Raw genomic sequence first — 7,732 nt, 5'->3', positions numbered from 1 at the left:
GTCGTTATGCGACACATGATTGTATTTCCTGCAGAACAAAACATTTCAAATAGTGTTAATGGTGAACATTTTAAACCTCCAAACTTCATTAAACCTTCAAAATCTTTATCAGAATCTTTTTATGATAGAATACACTCCCTGAGGAACATTTTGATTCCATCTCTTCACAGCTGTTCCAGAGGAAAAAGACAAGATGAAGCATTCAAGTAACTGAGGGGGTCCTTCAAGGCCAAGGCACAGGGGGAAAAAAAGACTGTAATAAAACGAGGAGGAAAATCCAGGAAGTAATCATATTTGGCTGTGTCACTTTAAAGGGGTAAGGGGAAGGGAAAGCAAAAAAACAACAAACTGTGATGATCACAGCCCCAGGACACAGACCCACTAAGAGGGTGATTTAACTCCAAGACCACGCTGCCCCTCCCTCTCGCCTGACCACCACATCGACAGGGCTCTGGGATGGCAATAGTAAATTGAAGCTGCAGAACTATGAGGGACAGACTGTATTTAAGAAGGAGTCCTTTAAGAAGTACAAATTGGCAGTTACAAAGTAGTCACAGGGATGAAAAGCACAGCATAGAGAATATTGTAATAAGTATGTATGGTGCCAGGTGGGTACTGGATCACGTCGTAAGGTATACAGGTGTTTAATCACTATGCTGCACACCTGTAACTAATATAATATTGAATGTCAACTGTAACTGAAAAAAATTTAATAAAGTTTTCAATGCTCCAAAAAAGGGGGTCCTTAGGGAAACCCACAGACAATAGGTGAGAACAAAATTCTACAGGCCTATTCACTTTAGTTCCTAATATCTGATGTATCACTTCCAAATAGGCAGGGAAAAAACACAGTCTGAAGACACAAAGCAAATATTAGAGGCACTCAGATATGATACAGATTTTGGAAATGTTAGACACAGGATGTGTGGTGTGTGTGTGTGTTTATGTACACACACATATATGAAGATATTTCTTTATTATAAAGAATATTTATTTATTATAAAAAATTGGCTCACATGATTTATTATAAGGAATTGGCCCATCTGAATATGGAATTAATAGTTGCAAATTCTAGTCTGCACACCAGAGACCCAGGAGAGCCAGTGGTACAGTTCTCACCTGAAAACATTCAGTTCAAGACTCAGGAAAGCCGACGTTTCAGTTCAAGTCCAAGGCCTTTTCCTGAGAGAAAATATTTAAAGGAAGGATGAGTTAGGGGACGCAAAAAGACAACGAATTTCTGTCGCAATGGTGAAGGCATAGGATAGTTGCAGGAATTGGGCTGTTCTCAAAGAAGGGAGATTAGTAAAAAAAAAAATTAAAAAAAAATAATTCTTCCAGCACAGCAATTTTTAACTGGCGTGCCGCAAGAACTTTTAAAACATATAACAGCTAGCTGTTTAGTCAGGGGCCCTGACTGCATTCCCTTAGACCAGTGGTCGGCAAACTGCAGCTCGCAAGCCACATGCGGCTCTTTGGTCCCTTGAGTTTTTAGCAAAGGCCAGCTTAGGAGTACCCTAATTAAATTAATAACAATGTACCTACCTATATAGTTTAAGTTAAAAAAAATTGACTCTCAAAAGAAATTTCAATTGTTGTACTGTTGATATTTGGCTCTGTTGACTAATGAGTTTGCTGACCACTGCCTTAGACCAGTGCTTCTCAACCTTCCTAATGCTGCGACCCCTTTAATACAGTTCCTCATGTTGTGGTGACCCCCAACTATAAAACTATTTTTGTTGCTACTTCATAACTGTAATTTTGCTACTGTTATGAATCGTTATATAAATATCTATGTTTTCTGATGGTCTTAGGTGACCCCTGTGAAAGGGTCATTTTGGGGGTCGAACGACCCACAGGTTGAGAACCGCTGCCTTAGACGGTCAAATAAAAAAAAAAATGACAGTAGATAACACAATAATAGCCATCTGGTGTGAATGAATCAAAATGACACCTATTTGTTTTTTTTTTGTCAGATTGGCAAAACATATTTTTTTGTTATTAGTTTATGTGTACAATGAGATGAAAAAGGCTGAAAATTGTTGCCCTGTCATAAAATTTTCTGAAGGGTCTGCTGCCTTTTGTTCAGCCTCTAAATTCTGGGTGTGCTGGTTGGATAAAAATATTAACAGTCTCGTGCTCTTGTTCTCCCTGTTTATATCACTAAGGCTGCACAGTGCACAAAGCATAGGTTCTCACTCAGGAAGGCCTGGCCCCAGAGATCCCTCACACTTCCTGCTTCTCCACCACAGCAGACAGCCGCTTTCCTAGAGCAATTCTCAGCTGAGCTTTTGGTCACATTTTGCTGAAAAAATATAAGCAATGTTGTCTTTCTGTTTCAGTGCCTACAGTGCTTTATTTGATTTCCTCCCGTCAAGGCCCCCAGACACCTACAATGTGTCGACCCCAAAAGGAAAAGCCAAGAACTCACAGGAGCACATGGTAAGTCTCTGAGTATATCTGTGTGTTGTGTGTATTTGTGTGTCATGGTTGTATATATTTTGTGTACGTATGTTTGCGTTGTATTTGTGAGTGTATGTGTGTGAGTTGTGTGTATTGTGTTAAGCTTGTGCGTATTTATATATTTGTGAGTAAAATATGTGTGCACCGTGTTTGAGTGTATACTGGGTGGTGCAAAAGTAGGTTTACAGTTGTTCTTATGGAAAATAATACAATAATTAATAAGGAATACAAGAATAAACTGTTTAGTGTACTCATAACTGTAAACCTACTTTTGGCCCACCCTCTTTGTGTGGCTGGTGTGTGTTGTGTTTTTGTAAGTATTGTGTTTGTGTGTATGCATGTGTGTTGGGTAAATACGTATTTGTGTGTTTGAATGTTTGTGAGTATGTGTATATGTGTGTTTGAGTGTATTATTGAGTGGTATATGTTGTGTTTTTGTGTGTTATGTTTGTGTGCATGTTTGTGTGTTGTGTATATGTATGTTTGTATATTTGTGAGTGTGTGTTGTGTTTGAGTGTATATGTGTGGATGGTGTGTCATGTTTCTATGTATATGTTTGTGTGTATGTATGTTTGTTGTGTATATTTGTGTTTCTGTCTGTGGGTGTATGTGCACTGTGTTTGAGTGTATGTGTGAGTGGTATATGTCATGTTTCTGTATGTGTTATGTTTGTGTGTATGCATGTGTTGTGTATGTGTGTTTGTGTGTATGTGTGTGTTGTGGTTATATTGTGTGAGTGTTGTGTGTGTGTGTGTTGTGAGTGTGTGTGTTTGTGGTATAGTAGAAAGGGCTGTGACTATAAAGGAGAACTTTGTACGCCTTGTGCCCTGGGCAAACTCCCTGCTTATATGGGATCGATGCTTCTGTGAAACTCACTTTCTTCCGGAGAAACATATCAGGCCAATGTATCTGCTCAGAGTTCTATGTTGGAGACAAAACCACTGAGTGCGGCAAAGGTGTGAGGCACTGTTCAGGGCTGGATCTAGGGGCCTGCGAGTCAGGTGTCCCCACACTCTGGAGTCTTCATCTGGAAACGGTCCCTGACTGTGAACGTCTCCAAGTGTCCTGCGTGTCTGGCACTTTCCTTCCCAAACTCACACACCAGGATGGACACCTAGAAGAGGGAACAATGTTAGTCCCTGAGGTGAGGAGGTGCGGGTGGCAACAGTGCACTGCCCTCTCACCTGAAGGATGATGGGAGTTTCTGGCGGGTGACACGGCCCTCTTTGCAAAAGCTAGGACTTGCAATAGAAAATGTCGTAAAATGTGCTGGAATGTTATAGGGATGACAGGACATCTAGTTGAGGTCCAGCATTCACACTTAGGGGACACTGAGGCTCAGGTAGTATGACCTTGGAGGGGGGCCCTGAGGTTTCCTGGCTTCAGCAGGATTGTTCCGGAGCCATGAGTTCCTGTGCTGAGGCTATTGGCCTTCTAGCACAGCACCCGGCCACCCACCTCTCAGCCCTCTGCCATCCTCACTGCCAGGCCTTCCTCAGGGATCATCCTGGCACCAGGACCCCACTACAGCCCCAGCCAGCCCCTCACCACAGTGTCCTGCTCCCACCCTGAACACTCTGGCCACACATCCTCACACTGCTCCCAGGACACTGTCAGACCTGCTTCTGTGTCTCTGCTCCTTTCTCCTCCTCACATGACAGCTCCAGGACCTTCTGTCCATCCAAACGCCATCCGTTCCTCAGGCTGCAGGCCATCTGCACCTTCTCCATGAAATTGCTTAAACTCACAATGAAGATATCAAAGGAGAGAGAGAGAGAGAGAGAGAGAGAGAGAGAGAGAGAGAGAGAGAGAGAGAGAAAGAAACAGGGTCCCCCCCCCTCTCCTCACTAAAGCCATAACCCTCTCCACAAAGCAATGTAAAAAACTTCCTTCTGACAAGAGAAATTCAGATGCCTCCTGAACTAGTTGAAAAATCAGACATACTATATTCTCTAGGTGGAGGAAGAGGAATCTGAGCTGATTCTCCTAGACAATCCCTCGGGAGCGCTGGCCCAGCATCCTAAACATGATGTGTCTGGAGGTAAAATGACTTCCTAGTGTACTTGAACCTGAGGCAGGTGTGGACATGGACTGTGATGTGCAGTGGGAGGCAGCAGAGTGCAGCCCATTCAGATGGGGGGCCTTGCTTAAACTCACCTAATAAGAGGGAAAGGCCCCCAATAGGCACAGTGGGAGAAAGGTGGGAAGAGAGAGAGACATACAGAGAAAATACTCAGGAATTACCCAGGGATACCTGTACTCACCTTGGTGGGGGCTTGCAATTCAACAAACCCTATGTAGGTGCTTGATGGTTCAGATGTGGGAGCACTGAGGGTCAGAAAGGCTGCAAAGCACCACGTGAGTGAGCAGCTGCCTTAGAAATGGGCTGGCCCTTCTCAAGGGGTTCTCCCCGCAAAAGCACTTGCATTGGGGTCAGGTACTTAACAGTCATGGGCTCAAATTCATCATTTAACCCAGGGAGACAGAGTTTAGGAGTGCTCGCAATCCATCCATTTTCCTGGCCAGGATAAATTATTTATGATTCATCATGTATTTGAACACAAATAATTTTTATACTATATGGACTTCAATGACCTAAGACATTGGAAGCAAGCTGTATTAATAAACACGCCAACACATACTTTTCCCTTTCTCATGGCAATCAAAGTTAAATATTACTTTTAAAATACTCTCTAGCATTTGAGTGATGTACTTGGCTTGCACTGGCTCCAGGCATGCCCAGAGGGGAGTTGGTACTGTCTTCACCCAGCTTCAGTTTGGCTGGGAGGGCAGGAATGAACATTCCACCTTCCTTGCTTCCTTGAAACTCCCACTCATTCACTCATTCCTTTCAAAGCCAAGTGGGAGAAGCTGGAAGGAGCCAAAGTCAACAGTCAGAATTTGTGGGTGTGTCTACCAGCTAAGGATGCTAATCCTGTCTCTATGAGGTAAAGTTAGGCTCTGTCATTAAGACACATCAATGTCTTCAATGTGGATCAGACTTGGAAACCAGAGCTGCCATTTGGGACCTCTTTATGTGCTCTGGGTCTGTGACCTCAAAGGCCAGGAGATGGAATTCTCTTTCTGTCCTTCAGCCCCAGTCATTTATAAAATTTTAACATTAGATTTTAAATATTAGTTGGCATTGCTAAGTCTTCTCTTGACCAATAGTTCCTATATTCAGCTGGGTGGGAATATTTGGCCCAAATTTCAAGCATATAGACAAAGAATGTGACCCCAGTGTGCCTCTGTGCTGTTGAGCCTGGGATCTGGTTGAAAGATCCAATACTCCCCATATTTCTTGTTAGAACAGCTGAAAGAGGTGATGTGGTTCAGTCACTTCAGGGACAAGACGTAAACACAGACCCACAGGGATACCTAGGAAAGCTCAGAGTGCCATATTCATGAAGGACTGGTTTCCATCTGGTGAGAACAGGTGACCATGAAAAGAAGTTTCAAAAACTGAACATAAAATGTGGTATTCTACCATAGGATCCAGCATTTTCACTTCTGGGTATATGCCCCAAAGAAGACAAAGCAGGCACTTAAATAGTCTTGTGTACACTAATGTTCATAGCAGCATTATTCACAATAGTGTATATTGGGAACAACTCATGTCCACATATAAGAATAAACAAAATGTGTTTTTCAACCTTGAAAAAGAAGGAAATTCTGACACATGCTACAGTATGGGTGAACCTTGAAAACACTATGTCAAGTGAAATAAACCAGACACAAAAGGTCAAATTTGCAGAAACTTATTCTAGGTCCCTAGAATAGTAAAATTCACTGAGACAGAAAGTAGAATGGTGGCTAGCAGGTGTTTGGGGAAGGTAGGCATGATAAGTTATTGTTTCATTGCCACAGAGTTTCTGTTTGGGGTGATTTTAACATTAGGTTTTTAAATATTAGTTTGCATCTCCAAGTCTTGAGATGTGTAATGATTGTACAACAATGTGAAAGTATTCAATGTCACTGAGTTGTACACCTAAAAACAGTGAAAACAGTGATTTTAGGTTATGTATATTTTACCACAATAAAAAAAAATTAAAAAGAATGGAATGTGAGCCCAGGGAGGGTCTCAGGGGCAGATGTTAATCTGTCCTTCCTCAGAGGACAGTCTGCCCTGAGGTCATGGAGCAGACCCAGGGGTGAATCTCTAACCCCAATACCTCTGCTTTCTCTTGATGCTTCTAGATCTGAGGGAAAAGGAACAAGGCCCAAAGAGGCTGAGGCTCATTCTGGTGGGGAAAACTAGAAGTGGAAAAAATGCAACAGGAAACAGCATCCTTGGCCGGGACGTGTTCCAGTCTAAGCTCAGTGATAGACCAGTGACCAAGACCTTCCAGATGGAGAGCCAAGATTGAGCCGTGAATCACTGAGGTGATTGACACTCCTGATTTTTTGTCCCCTGGAGGTCCACAGGAAGTGGCAGGTAGGAGCTCCTGTGAAGCCATCGCCTTCTCTGTCCCAGGGGCACACGCAGTGCTCCTAGTGACAGAGCTAGGCAGGTTCACAAAGGAGGACCAGTTGGTGGTCAGGCGCCTCCAGGAAGTCTTTGGAGTGGGACTATACCATCCTGGAGTTCACCCGGAAGGAAGATCTGGATGGTGGCTCTCTGGATGAGTATGTGCAAGAGACTGACAACCGGGAGCTTGCCCAGCTGGATGTGTTTTGTGCCAGGTGCCACTGTAGTTTCAACAACAGGGCAGAGGGGACAGAGCAGGAGTCCCAACTGAAGGAGCTCATGGACAAAATTGAGGGGGTTCTGTGGGAAAATGAAGGCCATCATTACAGCAACAAGGCTTACCAGTACTCCCAGCAAAACCTTCTGCTTAGAGATGTGCAGGGAAGGCAGATAATCCAGGGGCAAGACTCTGGGGAAGGGCCCAGTGAGGAGTCCTGGCTGGAGGGACTGTGCAGAATCCAGAAGGCATCTGAGGAATCTCACAAACGTCTCCTGAAGTGGGCACCTATCTGAGTATATGCTGGACTCCACTGAGGGACAGCTGTTTCTTAAGAGCTCCTTTAAGCCCTGTGCCCAGTTTCCAGCCAGTCACGTGTCCTCTCCATCCCATGGGTCACTGACCATGCCAGTCTCCAGATGGTAAGAGAGTGTGTGTTCCTGGGTGCTCAGCTCCCATCCAGGTCCTTCATCGCATCTTTCAGTGCACCTGGACCTTCCCTCCTCTATACTCTCTGCCTCCAGCAGCTTTCTCATACGGAACCTCTCATTGCATTAGCATTGCATTTCTTGAAGTTCTTATCT

General features: G+C 43.9%; 1 pseudogene; it reads left to right on the top strand.

Annotated features, from left to right (window-relative positions):
* The first annotated feature begins 2,272 nt into the window (after positions 1-2,272).
* Positions 2,273-7,444, top strand: LOC103304295 (GTPase IMAP family member 6-like; annotated as a pseudogene).
* The last annotated feature ends 288 nt before the right edge of the window (positions 7,445-7,732 follow it).

Source organism: Eptesicus fuscus, chromosome 14 (assembly GCF_027574615.1).
Source record: "Eptesicus fuscus isolate TK198812 chromosome 14, DD_ASM_mEF_20220401, whole genome shotgun sequence".
Lineage (NCBI taxonomy): Eukaryota > Metazoa > Chordata > Mammalia > Chiroptera > Vespertilionidae > Eptesicus > Eptesicus fuscus.
This window is presented reverse-complemented; position numbering and strand designations above follow the sequence as displayed.